Source organism: Pogona vitticeps, chromosome 1, assembly GCF_051106095.1.
Source record: "Pogona vitticeps strain Pit_001003342236 chromosome 1, PviZW2.1, whole genome shotgun sequence".
NCBI classification, from domain to species: domain Eukaryota; kingdom Metazoa; phylum Chordata; class Lepidosauria; order Squamata; family Agamidae; genus Pogona; species Pogona vitticeps.
This window is the reverse complement of record NC_135783.1, coordinates 189092414-189113946: the sequence shown is the minus strand read 5'-3', so window position 1 is coordinate 189113946 and position 21533 is coordinate 189092414. Positions and strand designations below refer to the sequence as shown.

General features: G+C 43.4%; 2 long non-coding RNA genes across 2 annotated transcripts in view; one reads left to right on the top strand and one right to left on the bottom strand.

Annotated features, from left to right (window-relative positions):
• LOC144589182 (uncharacterized) overlaps positions 1 to 21533 on the bottom strand; it is a 420115-nt gene that overhangs the window by 389180 nt on the left and 9402 nt on the right. The gene's annotated exons all lie outside the window — the stretch shown is intronic.
• On the top strand, positions 8253 to 12621 carry LOC144589180 (uncharacterized). The gene is made up of 2 exons (XR_013545130.1): positions 8253 to 11201; positions 12084 to 12621. It is a non-coding gene; the product is annotated as an uncharacterized LOC144589180 (long non-coding RNA).

Here is a 21533-nt window from a genome sequence, read left to right as displayed (position 1 = left end):
GGTCCGACAGATGAAGAAGCTGACTAGTGTCACCAGAGCCAAGCAGAGCATTGTGAAATGGCAGAGCAAGGGCAGGGATTGTTTCAATGGCATGTTGAGTCCCATCAGAACTGCATGAGATGGTTTGGCAGCACAACATGCTGGAGATCTTGACCTCCCTAAAGGGGTAGGCAGTGGTTCACTTCTCCCCTCACGTGATGGGACACTTTGCAAAGTACCCTTGTTGGGTGCCCCTCTGCTGTTTTGGTTGGGTGCAGATTGTTTGGGCACAGCTTCTTTGCCCCACCTATTCCAGCTTTTGAAGATTGTGTTGCAACACAAAGCTAATGCCACAGTGTTGTGCATTTTTCGGGACATGTCTTTTGGCTACATGCAAATCTTGGAAAGCAGTTAGTTTCTATTTATTTCTTCTGATGTAAGGGTAGCTCCTTTTTGCTGATACTAACTGTGATAATTAAATACATTTTGATGGGCATAATACTCTGAACTAGATTGTCATTTCTTCCTCAGTGATATGTATATGTTCCTACAAATAAATGTTTAAATTTGTAAGTATGGAAAGAAATGATTCAACAATATCATGTTGTTCAATAACCTGGAACAGATTGACTTCTTGTTTTGTTTGCAGAAAGCAACAAAGATGACATTTAAAAATTTGCCAGCTACTTAGTCCGTCTTGTGATTGTGATGGTAGATGAATGTTCTGTTTGCAAAATCAGGATGCCTCAAAGGCAATTAGTAAATTTCTAACTACTTTGTTTTTATTCTGGTTGTCAGTATGGCATATTAATTAACAGGCCCACATGGCAAATGGTAGCTTCTTTCCTATGACTCATTTTTGAAGGTATACATTCAAATGGCTGTATAGTATTCATCTGGGGGACACATAAAGCCAAGGAGCCTCTTGGTTCCATGCAATACTGAGGTGGTGTGCCAGATTTGAAATCCATACACAAGCCAAACATTTTCAGTTAATGTAGTAAAATGACTCAATCAGCATGGAAGTCAGTGCTCATCAGAGCGCAGAAGTAATACATAACTTGTAACACATTACCTGTCGCGGGAAAAAGGTGAGATAATGTATACATCACCCCTCATGGTATAGTTAGTTCAGTCAGATTTACCTCACATTAGTTTAACTAGCACATAATCTCAATATAAATAGTCAGAGACTCTGGTTTAGAAAGAATAAAAATTATTTCACTTTACTTTCAAAAATCTTCATATTAGAATACAAACCAACAACATACCAGTTTCATTGTATGGTATCTTAACTTGCTAGCTTCCTTAATTTGGTTTCATTTCATTTACTGGTTCGTTTCATTTCATTTAGTCATTTAGTTGTGTCCGACTCTTCGTGACCCCATGGACCAGAGCACGCCAGGCCCCCCTACCTTCCACTGCCTCCCGGAGTTGTGTCAAATTCATGTTGGTTGCTTTGGTGACACTGTCCAACCATCTCATCCTCTGTCGTCCCCTTCTCCTCTTGCCTTCACACTTTCCAACATTAAGGTCTTTTCCAGGGAGTCCTCTGGATTACAACATATATACTCAGAACATTGAAACACTGCCAGTACTAACTTGTCTGTAACATTTCTAAACACTAACATACTCACAGACTCATTTCTAACCCATACTGAACCCTGACAGACTCTGACTGAGGTAAAAAAGATGGGAAAAAGAAACTGAAGTACAGGATGACAGTATCTGCAGGGGATCGGTTCCAAGCCACCCCTCCTCCATGGATGTCAAAAAATGCAGAAGTATTGAATGCTATACATTGCATAGTCTCCAGCTCCTTCTAGTGGCCAGTTCTGGTAGATAAACCATGGAAATACATGTAAAGTAAACACATACAGTATTTCTGGGAGGGTTTATTTAGTATTTTCAGGCAGCTGATAATTGAATCAGTGGATACTGACCTTGTGGATAGCCGGTCATACTGTATAGAGGAAAGCAATTGGTTAAGTTACTGACATTCACCCAAAGTCTCTCGCATCACAACCTTTTAAAGGTGCAATAACCAACTGGTTGCTATTCCAACAGTTAGTTACTAGATAGGAGTTGCAAGTTGTATGAGTCCATGTGCTGTTTCACACAACTGGCAAAGACTTCTGTTTGATATTCAGAACTTTTCCATCAAAGCGTTGTACTGTAAAAGTTATTCATTTTTTAAAAAATTAATAATTATTAATTAGCAGTTATTAATTTATTAAAATTATTTCTATGCCACTTTTCTTCCCTTAGGAGAACCAAGGTGGCTCATGACAGATAAAACACCAGAATTAAAACTTTATATAAATATCATATTTTATTGAAAAAAAACCCAATTAAACATATGCTAAGATTTAAAATATCAACTTTGAAAACAATTCAAAAGCATTATAAAAAATCTGTAAAGTTTTTCTAAGGTAGGGAAGAGGCAGGTAGATTGTGAAGCCTTTTTACTTTGACCCTCCTCCATATGGGGAAGAGTTGAAAAATCAAAGCTGTGTCCTTAATCAAATAACTTGTTCTATGAGTCCCATCAGGGCAATGTCAGCAGCTCCTCATATAGCCACTGGGGGATGAGGTTCACTCTCCTAACACATAAACTCCATTGGATCCACCCAGTATGGATCTAAGCCCAATTGTGTGTACATACATACAAGAAGGCAGGGAGAGGACAGTGTGTGCCAAACTGCCAGAGATCACTCATCAAACTTAAAATTCCTGTGCGTAACACAATCCTTACCCTTTTTTTTTTATTATTATTATTATTATTATTATTATTATTATTATTATTATTATTATTATTATTATTATTATTATTATTATTATTATTATTATTATTATTATTATTATTTTTATTTTTATTTTTATTTTTATTTTTATTTTATTTATTTATTTATTTATTTATTTATTTATTTATTTATTTATTTATTTATTTATTTACTGGCCAGGTATGTAAACCATACCCGGAATTTAATATGGCTACCGGCCACACTTAAAAACACTACACACATACACACACACCATAAACAGAAAAATTCACAAGACGATTAAGAGCAAGTTCTACAAAAACCGATTGCCTCAACTCCCAGTTGCATCAGATGGTTTTACAAATTCAGCAGTTTGATGGCACAGGGGAAAAAGCTATTTTTGTGCCTCGATGTTTTAGTATACAGCGTCTTGTATCGCCGACCAGAAGGGAGAAGATTAAACAAGTTGTGACCAGGATGCCGTGGATCTGCCGCGATCTTTTCTGCTCTCTTTTTAACCCGTGCAATGTACAACTCTTCCAATGATTTCAAATCAGCTCTGATTATTTTTCCAGCAGTTCTGACAGTCCTCTGAAGCCTGTTCTTGTCCAGTTTGGTTGCCGAACCGAACCAAACAGTTATGGAAGAGCAGAGGACAGATTCAATAATGCCTCTGTAAAATTGGACAAGCAGCTCCCGAGGCAGATTGAATTTCCGAAGTTGTCGTAGGAAATACAGATGTTGGTGAGCTTTTTTGATGATGCCATCGATGTTAATTGACCATTTCAGGTCCCGAGAGAGTACAGAGCCCAGGAACCTGAACGACTCTACTACAGAGACCGTGCTGCCTAAGAGGGAAAGTGGGAGTATACAAGGGGGGTGTTTTCGAAAGTCCACTACCATCTCCACTGTTTTCTGTGGGTTGAGCACTAAGCTATTACTGTTGCACCATGCCACAAGATGCTCAACTTCCCGTCTGTATGCCGACTCGTCACCGTTCTTAATAAGTCCAATGACCGTCGTATCATCTGCAAACTTCAGAATCTTAACAGAGGGATTCGTGGAAATACAATCGTTCGTATATAAGGAGAAAAGTAATGGGGAAAGTACACACCCTTGGGGGGCTCCCATACTAACTGTACGGATATTTGATGTTGTTTTCCCCAGTCTCACTTGCTGTTTCCTATTTATCAGAAAGCTATGTATCCATTTACAAACAGAGATGGGTACCTTTAGTTGAATCAATTTAAGATACAATTTAGATGGTACAATTGTATTAAACGCTGAACTGAAGTCGACAAAAAGAACCCGTGCATAAGACCCTGAGGAATCCAGATGTTGTAGGATGTAGTGCATAGCCATATTGACAGCATCATCTACTGATCTGTTAGGCCGATATGCAAACTGAAGAGGGTCCAACAAAGGATCAGTGATGTCCTTCAGATGGGTCAGCACCAGTCTCTCAAAGACTTTCATCACTACAGATGTTAAGGCGATGTTTCTACTCAACATTGGTAGAGATCATCCTAAAATGGACATCTTCTATAGTAATGAGTCACAGCTCTTCTGTGAGACAGGTTTTTTTTTCTGAATACAAGCCATAGAACCTCATCTCTCCCTCCGCAGTTCTGGATGATCATGATTATGGTCCATCTGTCCTGCACATAACCGAGCCTTCTTTTGTCTATGCTAGCTAACAGCAGCTCTCTCAAACTGCAGGATGAGGTGCTTCCCAATCCCAAGACTGAGATCCTAGGGTATGGAAAATTCAGCAAGGGACCAATAGAGGCTGGTGAGTCTCGTATATGTTGGCCGGTAGAGCTACTCTAGGTTAAATTGAAGGAAGAGCTATCCAAGGTGCTGGATCGTATTCCCTATAACAAATGCAGCATCTTAAGTAGTGCTTGAAACCTCAGAGTGGAAACACTGCCCTATAGGCATCAGATCCATGTAGGTCCACTGCCAAGGAGTGAACCTTGCATGTGCATGATATACATACCCCAACTCGGAGACACCCAGAGCTTCTGTTATCCTCTGTCTGCCATCTTTAGCTTTGCCAGGTTGTCAGCTCTTCCTTGCCTAAAGAACAGCCATCATTTCACCACTCCGTGGCTGATTGCTCTTCTTTCCCAGGCCAAACACAATGAGAAGGAAAACATGGAATCTGTTCATTTAGTGTGCCCAATTGTACTGCAATCAGCTCTTTCTAATTAGCAGTCCTGCAGATGGGGAGGGATTTTTGGGTGTGTGCGTGGGGAAAATGCAGTGAAAAGCTAGCAAATGTCAACCTCCTTTTTGTCTGTCATTGTTAGAACGTTGTGCACTTTCTAATTAAGCTGCAGTAGGCAAAGACATTAGACCCATGAAAGCATGAAATCAAAAGCAGCTACTGGAAAGTGCATGCTGTTTTAATTGAAATTCAGTGTGTATTTGGCATAGTGCAGTGTGTTTAAACTGATGGGAAGGTACGCATGGTTTTGTTTTAAATATTCCCAAAATCACAGGTGTTAAAGAGATGTCAACGTGCTGGGTTAAGCACACACACAAAGGGATGTGGTGCATTTCCCTTTTTGGGACCACACTTTCTTTGTATATGTCTGCACTACCTCTACTCCAACCAGCTTTTCTGCTCACAAAATTAAAGTCAGACACCTATTACTTCTCTATCACATGTGCATGCTTCTTCTAAATAGTATGAAGATCCTGGGGGAAAAGTTACATTACAACTCCCATTATTTTCCCCAGCCACATGTAATTTTTACAGGCTCTGAAACTACCTTAGGTTGAGAGTAAGCAATTGGTCCAAAGTTTAGAGAGTAAAAAAAAGAGACAAAAATATGGTGGCATTTTAAAGACCAACTTCTATATTTTACCATCATTACCTTACCATTGTTATTTTACCATCGTTAACCTATGACAGAGGTTCTCACATTCTTTACAGCTTCTACTAAAGACCTGCATAACAAAGATACAGTGGTGCCCCGCATAGCGAGGTTAATCCGTTCCGGATTAACCGTCGCTATGGGGAAACATCGCTATACGGAAAGTAAAAACCTATTGGAACACATTAAACTTCGTTTAATGCGTTCCAATGGGGCCCAAACTCACTGTTCAGCGAAGTTTCTCCATAGCGCCGCCATTTTCGTGCCCTCGGTACATGAGGGCAGAGCGCAAAAATGCTGCGCGCAGCCATTTTGGGCGTCCGGCAGCCATTTTGGAACCACCGATCAGCTGTTTTTAAAAAATCACTATGCGAAAATTGGTAAGCGAAACACTTACCGATCATCGCAAAGCAATTTTTGTCCATTGGAAGCATCGGTATGCGATCGCATTAGCGATCGCAAAATCCGCATCGCTATGCGGATTCATCGTTAAACGGTGCGCTCGTTATGCGAGGCACCACTGTATTATCACCACAATGTTTAATACCCAGGACTTTCTCGCCAACCAACCACAATCTTGATGCCATGTATAAATATTTGCCATGTTGTATCTCCTTGTCTTATGTGTGATGGAGTGGAGTTTTTCGATAAAAGGTCACATTAACAAATATAAAAGATAGTCTTTAAAGTGTGTCATTTTTAATCTTTGTTTTTATTTTCTCTTCACCTATAATGCTGGCACAGACCAACATGGCTACCTCTTCTATACCTACTACTAAGATTTCTGGGACACCCACTTCTGCCTCCATAGCTAAGGATAAAGAAAAAATTTCCATTGAATTTGACAATTTTCTCAACTCCCAAAGCTCACTGGGAGAATAAACATATATATCCTTGAAAATTTGCTCTTTTATGGGGCTAACATGGGATCACAGAAATAATGTGTGCACAAAACACACACATTTTAAAAAGTGAGTCTTTAAAATGCACACATTTGATGAAAATACACACAAATAGGCTTTAGGCAATACAGAAATGCATTACATTGGATAAAATGTATAAGTAATGCACATCTTGGAGAAAATGGCTAAATACAAGTTGGACCTCAGGAAAGATGCAGAAGAAACCGCCCAGAATAGACCTGCAGTCTAGATGGGCGGAAAAGAATCAAAAAGATAGATAGATAGATAGATAGATAGATAGATAGATAGATAGATAGATAGATAGATAGATAGATAGATAGATAGATAGATAGATAGATAGATAGATAGATAGATAGATAGATAGATAGATAGATAGATAGATAGATAGATAGATAGATAGATAGATAGATAGATGAAATTGCACCAATTTGCACATGTGGATTGACTAAAGAAAGACAGGGAGCAAACGATGGGCATCAGTCAGAGAAAAGCAGTCAAACTGAATGAGATTTTTTGGTACATCCTTACCCTCAGTAAGGCCTAAAATGTGTAAAAGGATAAAAGACTGAATTATTTATTGCTGCTCAAGAGTGCATCAATGACTTTTTGCTGGCAGAGCAAATTAACATTCTATAAGGCAATTCTAAAAATAGGGGCAACCTAAGCAAAAAAAGTAACTTTTAAATTGGGCTTCAGATCAGCACCAAAATTGGCACAGTTGTAACAGGCAATCTGCTCTTGCTCGGTACTAAATATGAAGACATTTGGACAAAGGGCTTCAAGTTATGATATCTGAAATATAAAAGTGTTTTACTACCAATCAGAAATAGGTGATATCTAGCTACCCCAGATTTAAAATAGCTCACATAAATTGAAAAGACCAACTGTGCTTGTTTTGAAAAAGAATTGTGCCCCTCACTCACTTTTCTTTATTTGGCAAGAATCCAAACCACAGGGGCTAAAATACTGATACTCAAAAAGGCCGTTCAAATGTGACTTTTATAAACGGAGTGTGCATGGTACAGCAAGAACAATGGCATTGGAATGGCTAAACTGATACTGGAGAATGTGTTGAAAAATGTTCCTAACAATTCCTTTGTCTTTTGGTGAGAAGTGGCTGACTGATGGAATTTCCTCCTACTTGGGGAAATGTTAGTGAGCTCAAGTTGATATTCAGTATACTGTTCTGACTGCTGAAATGGGTGTTGTCAATATTCAGGCTGCCCTTTGCCATGTAAAGTTGGCATCCTTTTTCCTTCTCTCTACACAGGCCTGATATTATGCAGCAATACCAGGCCATTGCCTGACATTCTGAATTGTGTATAGAGGAGCACAACAACCCACATTCATCAACCAGAAGTCTTTTAAAGATAGCTCACTGGAGCCAGAGGTTGGGAGTTTTATTCCCCACTGTGCTTCCTTGAGAAGGACTGGAATCATAGGGTTCCTTCCAGCAATGCAGTTCTAAGATGATGATAATGATATGTGAATGATGGGAAGTGAGGATATTGAAAACTTTTACTTGGTCTGTATTTTTAAGTAAAGAAATATAATTTCCACTGCTTTGTGTAATAATAGAAATGAATGGAACACAGTCATCCCATAGATTACATACTTCCTGGAATTTTGGCTCAACAATTCCAGAAGAAAATGAATATACCAGGAAAAGTTGTAGATGAAAATGTGTGCATTAATGAAGGTGGGATATAAAACTATTTATTTATTTATTTATTTATTTATTTATTTATTTATTTATTTATTTATTTATTTATTTATTTATTTATTTATTTATTTATTTATTTATTTAATTTATACCCCGCCCCTCTAGACCATATCTACCCGGGGCGGCTAAATACACATTCCTGTTCATTTTCTAAATGCAAAAGGAAATAGTAATAGTATGGAATGAGTTTATAAGGTTCCAAGGGATATAAATCCTTATTATCTCAGTTTACATCCAAGCAAGGAAATATTTTTGGATGCAATCAGGTGTCAATTTTTACATAAACTGTATGATTTGTACATGTGGCTTAACTTTTGCAGGTCATGCAAAACTGCAATAAACTGTTTTGTTTCCTGTTTCAAATCTGAAGCACTAGGTGGGTTGTTTGAATCTTTTTAAAGAATCTACTAGTCCTTCTATGTTTTTTCATCTCTCTCTCTCTCTCTCTCTCTCTCTCTCTCTCTGTGTGTGTGTGTGTGTGTGTGTGTACTTCGCTTCTTAAAGGAAAAGGACACTAGTTTTACATAGATTGCTGCAGAGATATTTTGTATGTATTTTAGAAACCTGAATGGGGGGGGGGGGGGAATGAATTGTTCTTTATGCAATGAGGTGAAGGATTAGTACTTGAAAATTCCTGATTTAGGTGTTACAGCCTGCCAAACTAGGCTAAATCAACAACAATGCAAAATTTAGTGGGCACCTGCATGGTCTGCCCTCAGAATAAAGAATCAGACAGATATACTAAAAGAGCAGAACCAGTTTTATTTTAAATAGATGATACAGTTCAGGATAAAGCAGAAAGAAAATGAGACATTGATCTGAGATGGACAGAAAGTGGGATCCTTAAAATGCACACTCAAATATATAGTACAAAATTTTATTCTCTCGTCACATAGATCTGCTTTTCAGATTTAGATCAGTTTGACCACTACCTACCTCCATGCTGGCAAATCAACTTCCACAGTCCTCCACACAGTTATACAGAAATATGTCCCTCTCAGTTCAGTGGACTTTGCTCCTTAATGAGTGTGTAAGAGGCAGTGCTTTGTACCTATTAAGTGTGAACACACACAAGGCTATTCACAGCATTTGAATCTCTGGAGGCACCTTTTGCCTGCCCGTTGCCCTGCCCCTTCCAAAAAAAGGAGGAGGAGGAGGAGACTCTCCACACTGACAGTGGAAGCATTGATCCATGGAGAAGGATGGGACTTTATGTGTCACTGTCCAAGCAAGTGTGCTGGATTTTTGGATGGGCAATGGTAGGGTTGCCAGATCTGCAGCAATGTATTCTTTGAAACTTGGAGGCTGCTATATGAAAGCAGGGGACCCAGCCTTGTGATATTATTGGGACAGGGCAGATAAGATTTGGGACACAGACACGCAGGCTTCTGGACCAGCTGACTGTGGGAATAAGTGCAAAGCGTATTCAGGCAAATAGGACCAGAATCCATGCAAAACAAAGAGAAACGACCTATATAGGGCCTTCTAGTCAGGGAAAAAACCAATTTTGGGTAACTAGGCATATGGCAACATGTACTCCACAGCTCTGGTTGTTGCTATAAATTCATTTACATATTCCTCACAACCTTGCCTAAAACACACACATGGTATATTGAGGTTCTACTTTGTGGTCAAGGTTTGTTAAAAGTTCACCATCATCTCACAAAGAGAGATCTTCCCTCCCCTCTCCTGTACTATGGTCACAAGTATACATATATATAAGAATTCTGGTTTTGCTTTCACCAGTAAATATTTTGATGCCATTAATCAGTTCTCTGAATCTCTAGACAAAGTGACAATGTTAGTTCCACCATTTATATGACTCCCACTTTATATTTTTCTTATGAATGTAAAGTCTAGTGACTGAGGAGCAAGAAAATAATAATCTTGTAACCCAATTAGTCTTGGTTTCTTTCGATGAAACAAGTCAGTCAACGAGTTTGAAATCACTAATATTTTTAGTTTCATTTAATGTGTTGGCTTTTTTTAATTAAAGGCATCTTGTTATTTTGTAATGATGATAGCTTGCGCGGTAAACTTAAATTTAATGTTGATTCTCTTTTTTTTTGTCTAAACAAAGCTAATGTAATTGCTAATCAAAATGGTTTCTAAACATGCTTCATTAATATATATAATGGAAGGAATTTAGAATGTAAATATTGTCTGCAGAAGTAGGCCTACTGTGAAATTTTGGCATAAAGAATAAAGGACTTTTACTGTAAGGTTATAGTATTTAAAATGGCACATACAGCTAGAGGACTTGACTTTCTTCATGGAACAGTTGTAGCAAGTTGACAATCCAGATCCTGCTAGGGTGCTTCTAGAGCAGTCATTCTCAACAGGGGCCCTCTGGCCTTCTGGGGGGGCCCTGGCCCATTTGAAGGGGCACACAGACTGGAAACAATTCTCCACACACCACTTTATTAGGTGACTTACACAATCCTGATTCGGCCTATGTTTCTTTCATATTGTGTTTATGGCCATGGCAAAAAAAAAAAAAAAAAAAGGTGTGAATAGCTGGTCTACTCATGGTTGAACAGAGACAGTTTAGAAAGTTTACTTTTGATGCCCCCTCCATTTGAATCTCGGAGCCAGCATGGCTGACACAGCCACTCATTGTGTTGTCTAGGGAATGGCAAGAACTGTAGTCCAAAAAAATGAACTTCTCCAAATTCTGAACAGAATTGTGTAATGGCTTTCGTTACAACAGCCAACGTGGTGTAGTGGTTAGAATGTGATTGAGGAGGTCGGTATTCTATTCTGCACTAACCTGTGGCATTTCCCAGGAAAATCTGGGCCAGGATCATTCTCATCCTCTCTGTCTATTAATTTCTCTCTTCTTCCCTCCTCTCAGCTTTTCTGACTTACCACACATGGCAGTTGTTGAGAAGATAGCTAAGGGAGGAGAACTGGAAAGGACATCAAGCAAAATGTGAGAACAAATTTTATGTTGTTTTGGGCACTTTATCCCATGGTTGTCCACTCCAGATAGGAGTTGTAGCCCACAATCATCACATGGCTGGCTGCTCCCAAACTCTTGGTCTACAGCCGTAGTCCATAACACATAGCCTGTGGCCACTCTGGTTGTATTAGTCACCAGACTTTCTTTGCTGCCCAGATGGATGAGCGGAGCAGCTAAGAGAAGAACTGTTGCTCCAGCACTTCTGACAGACATTGTGGCCAAAGAATGCAGGACTAATGTCAGTCTAGATTTTAATTTTATATACGTCTCAGCTTTACAAATTCTGGGATTTTTGTCACTGATTTTGTTTTTAAAAATTAGATGCTTTCAGATATGTTTGGCCCTCCCAGTGGATAAAATTGTTTCACTTTCATAAATCTGTTAAATATATGGATTTATATGTTTTCATGTGAGTGGATGCTGCTGACAGGGTGAAAAAGAAGAAGAGATCAAAGCTGTGTGTGTTTACTTCTGTCTGGAAGGGGCACGATTCTTTCAGAAGATGAGCATATTCTGGGGTCTAGCATCTCTTTCTGATGGTTGAGACAACAGTAGTTTAGTTGGGACTAGATGACAAATTTGTTCGTCAACATCTTTTGTCTGAGAACAGAAGAAGTGTGATGATACTGCCAGAAGACACTATGTGGTCTTTGTAGATTCATCTGAGGCAGCGGGTATCTCCTTTGGCGAGACCATGCCGAGAAAAATCAGAAATGGCATCATCTTTCATTTTAACAAGTGCAGGAAAAGAGCAATTAACTGCAATGATATATTTATTATTAGTTTTCTCTCTTCATCTGTTTCATGAGCTATTATTTGTTTTCTTCTCTTAATGCTGCTTGTCCTCGGCAGGTGATATGATGGGCCCATTAACCACACAATCTGTGGTTCTCCTTAAATTAAGAGCCAGCACTGACTGCCTCTGATGGGCACAACTTGGTGGACTTTTAAACTTGGTAGGTTACATTTTTTATTTCTCCCTCCCCTCCTTGAGTTCTGAATGTTGCCCTCTTCTGTAGTACATAGTATATGCAGTGTTTTAAAAGCCAGACATATATTCCTATACATGTGCAGGAGCTGCAAATTTTCTTGAGCATTTATTATCAGCCACACCGCATTGCCTTCAAATGACCTCCAATTATTTTCAGTTAATTTTATGTTGTCTTTGTATGTGTACTGATGTTAATTTTGATTTTCCTTAGCCATTATGTTTGTTGTTAATGTTTACTGTTTTTAAATTGCTATATATTGTGTTATTGTGTTGTAAACCACCTGGGCAGCCAGATGGGTGGTATAAAAGTCAAAGAAAGAAAGAAAGAAAGAAAGAAAGAAAGAAAGAAAGAAAGAAAGAAAGAAAGAAAGAAAGAAAGAAAGAAAGAAAGAAAGAAAGGATTGCATGCATCTTCCCACAGATTCAATTATGAGGAATTGTCAGATATGCACAGCTTTGGTCATGCATATTTTTAGGTTAGGCATCCTTCAGTCTCGAAAGACTATGGTGTCGTGCTCTGTATGGAGGACTTGGAACAGCGTCTAGTGTGGCTGAAGAGGCCAATTCGAGAGTGGCAATCTCTTCCACACTGAAGACAAATCCAATCTGTCCCCTGTCCAGCTCCCTGGTTTTGCTGCTTTTGTGACTTCCTCTTTGCCTCGGCCTGCTGGACAAGGGTCTCTTCAAATTGGGAGAGGCTGTGAAGCACTGCCTGCCTCCAGGCTGAACGGTCAGATGTCAGTGTTTCCCATCTGTTGAGGTCTATTCCTAAGGCCTTCAGATCCCGCTTGCAGATATCCTTGTATCGCAGCTGTGGTCTCCCTCTGGGGCGATTTCCCTGCACTAATTCTCCATACAGGAGATCCTTTGGAATCCGACCATCAGCCATTCTCACTACGTGCCCAAGCCAACGTAGACGTCGCTGTTTCAGTAATGTGTGCATGCTGAATATTCCAGCTCGTTCTAGGACTACTCTGTTTGGAACTTTGTCCTGCCAGGTGATGCCAAAAATCCGTCGGAGGCAACGCATATAAAAGGTGTTCAGCTTCCTCTCCTGACGTGCACAAAGGGTCCAGGACTCACTGCAGTACAGAAGTGTGCTCAGGACACAGGCTCTATAGACCTGGATCTTGGTATGTGTCGTCAGCTTCCTATTGAGCCATACTCTCTTTGTGAGTCTAGAGAACATGGTAGCTGCTTTCCCAATGCGTTTATCCAGCTCAACATCCAGGGAGAGGGTGTCAGAGATGGTTGAGCCAAGGTACACAAAGTCATGAACAACCTCCAATTCTTGTGTGGAGATGGTAATAGAAGGAGGTGAGTCCACGCCCTGGCCCATGACTTGTGTTTTCTTCAGGCTGATTGTTAGTCCAAAGTCCTGACAGGCCTTACTGAAATGATTCATGAGTTGTTGGAGGTCTTCAGCAGAGTGAGCAACAATGGCTGCATCATCTGCAAAGAGGAAGTCCTGCATGCATTTCAGTTGGACTTTGGTCTTTGCTCTCAATCTGGAGAGATTAAAGAGCTTTCCGTCTGATCTAGTCCGGAGATAGACACCTTCTGTTGCAGTTCCAAAGGCATGCCTCAGCATGACAGCAAAAAAGATCCCAAAAAGGGTTGATGCGAGGACACAGCCCTGTTTCACTCCACTTCGGATGTCAAAGGGATCTGATGTTGAGCCGTCAAAAACTACAGTGCCTTTCATTCCCTCATGGAAGGATCTGATGATGTTAAGGAGACGAGGTGGGCATCCAATCTTGGGAAGTATTTTAAAAAGGCCATCCCTGCTAACCAAGTCAAATGCTTTTGTAAGGTCTATGAAGGCCACTAAGAGTGGCTGTTGTTGTTCCCTGCATTTCTCCTGCAACTGTCGGAGGGAGAATACCATGTCAGTGGTGGATCTATTAGCTCGAAATCCACACTGTGATTCTGGATAGACTCTGTCTGCAAGCATCTGGAGCCTCTTCAGCACCACACGGGCAAGCAGCTTCCCTACAACGCTAAGAAGAGAGATGCCACGGTAGTTATTGCAGTCGCCCCTGTCTCCTTTGTTCTTGTACAATGTGATGATGTTTGCATCCTTCATGTCCTGTGGTACTCCACCTTCCCTCCAGCAGAGGCAAAAGATTTCATACAGTTCGGTGGTGATGATCTTCTTACCGCATTTCAGCACTTCAACAGGGATGTTGTCCCTTCCAGGTGCCTTGCCGGGGGCGACGGAATCCAAGGCCGCAGTTATTTCTGCTAGGGTTGGTTCACTGTCCAGCTCTTCCAAGACGGGCAGACACTCAATGTTATTTAATGCTTCTTCGGTTACTACATTCTCTCTGGAATATAGCTCAGAGTAGTGCTGCACCCAGCGTTCCATCTGCTGTGCTCGGTCCTGGATGATCACACCTGTAGCAGACTTCAAGGGAGCAGATTTCTTCTGTAGTGGACCTAAGGCCTGCTTGATACCATCATACATTCCTTTGATGTTACCTGTGTCCGCTGCTATCTGTATCTGAGAGCAGAGCTGAAGCCAATAATCATTGGAGCATCTCCTGGCAGCCTGTTGGACTTGACTACGAGCAGCTCGAAGAGCTTGCAGGTTGTACTCGCTAGGACAGGTTTTGTATGCTGTTAGAGCTCTTCTCTTATCCTCGATGGCTGGCATTAACTCCTCCGAATGGGCTTCGAACCAGTCAGCCATCTTTCTGGTCTTCTTGCCAAAGGTGGACAAGGCGGTGTTATACACAGCGGTCTTGAAGTGTTCCCATCGTTCGGGTGCATTTACATTAGCTGGACCTGGAAGGGTTTCCTCAAGTGCTTGGGCAAATTCCTTCACTTTTCTTTGATCGCGAGTCTTGCTGATGTCAATACGTGGTCTTCCTTCCATTTTCGTGTGATACAATTTCTTTGTTCGCAGTTTTACTCTACTACACACCAGGGAGTGATCAGTATCGCAATCAGCACTCTGGTAGCTGCGTGTGATCGTAACACTAGAAAGGCTAGAACGTCTAGTGAGGATCAAATCGAGCTGATGCCAATGCTTGGATCTTGGATGTCTCCAGGAAACTCTGTGTTGCAGCTTCGTATTAAAGAATGTGTTGCTCACGCAAAGACCATAATAACAGCAAAACTCCAGTAAGCGTTGGCCATTTTCGTTCATCTTTCCAATGCCAAATTGGCATGCATCGGAGCTAAGATGGCGCCGATGGCGGACGGCTAGCGCGTTCCTCCGCTGCCTCGGCTCGCCTCTTGGTCTTCTTTCTCTCTCTCTCTCTCTTTTTTTTTTCTTCCCCAACACTCTTTTCTCTCTCTTTTATTTTTATTTTTATTATTTTTGTTTATTTCCTTCTATTTCCCTCTCGCTTACCCCCACACATACGCTGCTGACGAGAAGCAGGAGCCGCGTTCCTGACCGAGAGCTCGCAAGCGGGGGTCGGAGTTGGAGCAGGAGCAGGGAGAGAGCTCCTCCGGCTTCCCGCTGGGCTTGGAGGCTTGGGAAAGTGTCGGGCTGGTGTGGAGACGATTGTCGGAGGGGAGAAGACCTGCGGGCTGGTGACGGACGCCCTGCCCCGAGCCTTGCCGCGCTGGATGCGCTGGAGAGATCTCGGCCCTGGGCAGCTGGTGCTGCGGACGGACGCCGCTACGGGCGAGCGCGGAGCTCGGAGCGCAGGACGCCGGGTTGGTGAGCGGCTGCCTGGAGGAGCTTGGGGGTCCCTTGTTTGCCTGGGAGGTGTCCTGCCCCGGTGGAGTTGGTGGAGGAACGGGGCACCTTTTGGAGTCTGGGGACCTCGGAGGCTCGGCTGGACGGATTGCTGGACTTGGGGGCAGTCGAGAGGGCGCAGGATCCTGCAAACATCAGGGGGAGCTGGGAGGTCGCCGGAGCGTGGGAACGCGGGCGCCATGTTGGAGATTCCCCCTCCAGCTCCTTCTTCCCTCGCCTGCCTCTCTCCCTCAGCCTGCTTGTTTCCAACTGATTTCCCCCCAATTGGTTCTCTAAGGGGGGAAATGGCAGGGTCCAAACTTTTTACAGCTTGCCTGCTAGTGCTTTTGACCCTGTCCTGTGACCATATTGAGACCTCTGAGCCCGTTCTTGTGACTTGGGACTCCTGCCCTGTTAATGAAACGTCACGGACTTCAGTTCCATCTAAAGGGTCTTCAGTTCCATCTAAAGGGACAAAATCAATTGGCAGAGTAAAACAACTTCTGGCTATAAGTGGGGGATAACTTCTGGGGGAATTCTGTAGCTATATTGTGATTTTTTTTTTCTTTAAATGTTTGATCAATTGATATTGTTATTATTTTTTGTTAGATTACCTTTATTTATTTTATAATTGTATAAGTTATTTATTGTGGGTTAATTGATTGTTTGTACTGTGTTTTTTTTTTCTTTTTTTTTCTTTCTTTAAATGTTTGATTAATTGATACTGTTATTATTTTCTGTTAGATTACTTTTATTTATTTTATAATTGTATAAGTTATTTATTGTGGGTTAATTGATTGTTTGTATTTTTTTTCCTTCTTTTTTCTTCTCCTTTGATATGGTTTGGAAGGCCTGCCTTCCCAGCGAGGGGCCCCAGAACATTTCTGTGATTACGGGTAGGGGGAGATATGGCGTTGGCTCCGTCTCTGCTCGTGTTAGAAGAACTAGGGACAGATGTTTAATGGCTGTTCCTTGTTCTGAGACGGAGACCAGCCCCCAGCATCGAGGTAGCCAGACCAGCCAGCCTTCCACTCTACGCCTGGTGTTGTTGAACGCCAGGTCTGTATCCAATAAGGCCCAGGTAATTCAAGACCTTATACTGGAGGAGGATACAGACCTGGCTTGCATAACCGAAACTTGGATTGGCGGAGAGGGGGGTCCCCCTCTAGCTCTCATCTGTCCGCCCGGTTATGCTGTCCAACACCAGGGTAGACTGGAGGGTCGGGGGGGGAGTAGCCATTGTCCATAAGTCCAGCTTGGAGGTCACTAGGCGCTCCTCGGTGATAAAGCCGGGTCTGGAGGCCCTCCACGTGTCTATCGGGGCCAGGGATGGTATTGGGATCTTGCTGGGCTACCGTGCTCCCCGCGACCCAGCCACCTCCCTACCGGAGCTGGTGGACTTCGTCTCCGTGGCACTGTTGGGTTCCCCGAACCTTTTGGTGCTGGGGGATTTCAACGTGCATGCGGGGGCGGAGACCTCTGGTCCAGCTCTTGAGTTCTTGGAGACCATGGCCTTCTTGAACATGTCCCAACATGTCAACGGCCCCACTCACGTGGGGGGTCATACACTAGACCTGGTTTTTTCTACCAATGGGAGTGAGAGTGGTCCGATGGTGACTGACCTTGAGTCGGTACCCTTGTCATGGTCGGATCACCACCTAATAAAGTGTACCATTAAAATGGCTCTCCCCCCCCCCCGCAGGGAGCAGGGATCTATTGTTATGGTCCGCCCTCGAAGGCTACTGGATCCTGTTGGATTCCAGGATGCCATGAGAGGTGTTACGGTTGACCTGGCTGGCGCTCCTGTCGAGGCTCTGGTAGATGGCTGGTTTGCCGCTGCGACTAGGGCTGCTGACATGATCGCACCTAAACGCCCTCTCCGCCGCAGAGATCGCCCGGCTCCCTGGTTTAACCGGGACCTCCGGGCGAGGAAGCGGGTCAGGAGACGGCTAGAGCGCAGATGGAGAAGGGCCCCGACGGATTTTAATAAGATAGCTGTCAGGGTCGCTACTAACCTTTATCTAGCTAAGGTAAAGGCTGCTACTAGATCATACCTCGCTAACCGGATAAGCGAGGCGTCCAACCAGCAGGCGGAGTTATTCCGTATAGTACGCGACCTCTCCGGAGTTGGTCCGGGCGATGGGCCTCCCCCTAGTTTCTCGCCGGACCAATTTGCAGCATTTTTTAAATCAAAAGTGGAGGCCATCCGCCGGGACCTCTCTCCTTTTTTGAGTACAGTGAGTCGAGCTGAGATGTCCAGCGCTCCGTCTTGCCCGGTGATCTTGGACACCTTTCAGCCTGTTACGCCTGACACTGTCTCCAGGGCGCTTGACCGCTGTCGTGCCACCACCTCCTCTTTGGACCCTTGCCCGGCCTGGCTAATCAAGGCAGCCAGGCCGTTAACAACGGAATGGGCCACGGCTATTATAAATGGGTCTCTCCTTGAGGGCAGATTTCCATCTGCCCTGAAGGACACACTCATTAGGCCCATCAGGAAGAAACCTAGTTTGGCGGCGGACGAAATTGGCAATTACAGGCCCGTCGCCAATGTTTCCTTCCTTAGCAAGGTAGTCGAGAGGGTAGTGGCCGACCAGCTTCAGGCGCTCCTGGAAGAAACAGATGCCCTGGACCCATTCCAGTCGGGCTTCAGGCCCCGCTATGGCACAGAAACGGCTTTGGTCGCCCTGTACGATGACCTACTGAGGGAGGCCGATAGGGGCAAAGTGTCCCTGCTGGTCCTCCTCGACATCTCAGCGGCCTTTGATACCATTGACCACGGTATCCTCCTGGGGAGGCTCTCCGAGCTGGGAATAGGTGGCCTGGCATTGTCCTGGCTCCGCTCCTTCTTGGAGGACCGTCCCCAGAGAGTTCAGCTTGGGGAGAGAGTCTCGGCCCCGTGGAGCCTCAATTGTGGGGTTCCACAGGAGTCGATTATCTCCCCAATGCTATTTAACATCTATATGAGGCCGCTGGGTGGGGTCATCAGGAGGTGTGGGGCTTCGTGTCACCAGTATGCGGACGACACGCAGCTCTACATCTCCTTTTTGCCAACTTCAGGAGAAGCCGTCCTGTGCCTCCAGCGCTGCCTGGAGACTATACTGGAATGGATGCAGGAGAACGGACTTAGGCTGAACCCGGACAAGACGGAAGTACTGAGGGTGGGCCCCCCCCACAGTCCGGGATTTGGGAAACTCCCTCTCTTTTGGGGGGGTGACCCTCCCCGCAAAGGATGGGGTACGCAGCTTGGGGATCCATCTGGACCCGGTGCTCTCCATGGAGTCACAGGTGGCGTCGGTGGTCCGCACCGCCTTTTTTCATCTCAGGCGGATAGCCCAGCTGCGGCCCTACCTGGAGGTGGGGGCGCTCACCACCTTAGTACACGCGCTCGTAATCTCGAGATTAGACCACTGTAATGCGCTCTACGTGGGGCTTCCTTTGAGGTAGCTGCGGAAATTACAGGTGGTGCAGAATGCGGCGGCCAGATTACTCAGTGGAGTGAAAAAATTCCAACATATTTAGCCCACTCTGGCCGCATTGCATTGGCTGCCCATCAAGTTCCGCATTGACTTCAAAGTGCTAATGCTTACGTATAAAGCCCTAAACGGTTTAGGGCCTCGATATCTGGCGGAACGCCTTCTCCCACCAAGTTCTACCCGGGTCACACGGGCGAGCCAGGAGGTGAGGCTGAGGAGCCTAACGCCGAGGGAGGCCCGGAAAGAGAAAACAAGAAATAGGGCCTTCTCGGCGGTCGCTCCTCACCTGTGGAATAATTTACCTCCTGGTATTCGCGGAGCTCCCTCGCTGGGCACTTTTAAGAATCTACTAAAGACCTGGATGTTTCGGCAGGCCTTCTCACCAGATTACTTCTGATTTTCTTATCTTTTATTGTTTTTACTTTTATCTGTTTTGTAATCTGTTGTTCTATTTTTATTGTATTCTTCCCTGTTGTAAGCCGCCTAGAGTAGTCCTTTGCGACTAGATAGGCGGGATATAAATAAAATAAATAAATAAATAAATAAATAAAGTGTGTGTGAAACTCAGACAAAGAAAAAGGGCAGGTAGACACCCATTTGCTAAAATCTTGTTCACAACATAAGCCAAATCATAACATTCAATCCATTCCTTCCTGGTAAACAAAGTATCCCCACTGTGATTCTTGGGATGGGGATGTCCGTGTATACACACACCCAGCCGGAGTGCAAGTATGCCCCTCAGATTCATTGCAGGAATGGTTTGTTTACCAGGGGCAAATGGACCAAACATTATGAGTTGGCTTATGCCACAAACAGGATTTCAGCCATTGTTTCTTTCCGTGTCAAAACCCAGAAGTGAGTCATGTGACCAGTAAGCATAGCTGGGTCTAGCATCAAGAGGACCATTTTGTACCTGCCTGCTATGTCATTGTTAAAGCTGAGACGCCTCTCAGAAGAGCTGGTGGCAACCCTGATTTGGCATCACAAATGAGAGCAAATACACAGAGGATTCAAAGCTGGACTTGTGAGACCTAAGCACTCAACGTCCTCGACCTGGAGAGAAAAATCCTCCTCCAATTTGTTTAATCTAAAAGGGATTTCCTGCCATGCAATATATGAAAAAATGTTCAGAACTTAGAAAATGATTAGATAAAAAAAGATGGAGTAAGTGACATTCTTAGCCATCCCCATAGTTAGGTGCTATCAAGTTCAACTGACTTACAGTGAGTCTGATAGAGCTTCCGTGAGATATTTAAGGAATGGTTTTAGCAGTTCTGCACCCCCAATGAGTTTCCATGGCTGAGCAACGATTTGAACCCAGGCCTCCTGAGTCCTAGTTCACCACTCTATCCACTGCACTCTACTCAATCTGGGTGTCCTCCAGACATCCCTAATAATTGCCAAAGTAGTTTATGCTCCCATTGAAGCAATTTGTTTGCTGTCTGGAACGGGAGTTTAAAAAAAATAGTGTACTGTGATGAGAGAAGCTATGTTTAGGCATTATTTAAACAAACATCATCAACACATTTAGAGTGGAATGCCCATCCTTGCTGCCTTTGTTGTAGCTTTCTCCACACAAGCAGCAAACGGTCTGAAAAAGAGAGGTTCTTGTTTATATGTATAAAGGCTGTATCCATAAAGGATAACTCTCTGGAAAATCTGAGTTCTTGCTAAATGTAGAACATTCAAATGTACAGGAAAGTCTTCTGCTTGGATCCATCACTGCTAGTATGGAAAAAGTGACAGCAGATGGCTCGGTGCTATGTGCACTTCTCTCTTGCCTGTCCACGCTGGCATATAGTTATGATTAGAATACGAATACCCCCACACAGGTGGACATAACAAGGGTCCAGTTCCCTGGGGCCGGACTGTCCACTCATATTCTGCTGTTGACGCGGGCTCCATGCTCCCTTCCTATCACTCCGGAGCTCACGGTCTGCAAGCCACTCCTGGCAGGATGAGGTCAAAGAGTGTACAAATACCCCCATCTCTAGTTATGATGTATGGAACCCTGATGGCACTCTTTAGCATGAAAGAAAAGACCTCATCCACTTGCGTACCTACTTAGAACAATGCATCTTTCCCCTTTAAGAGCTGTCCCAAACAAAACTGGCACAGGGTAGGGCATGCAATCTTTTCAGTACAAT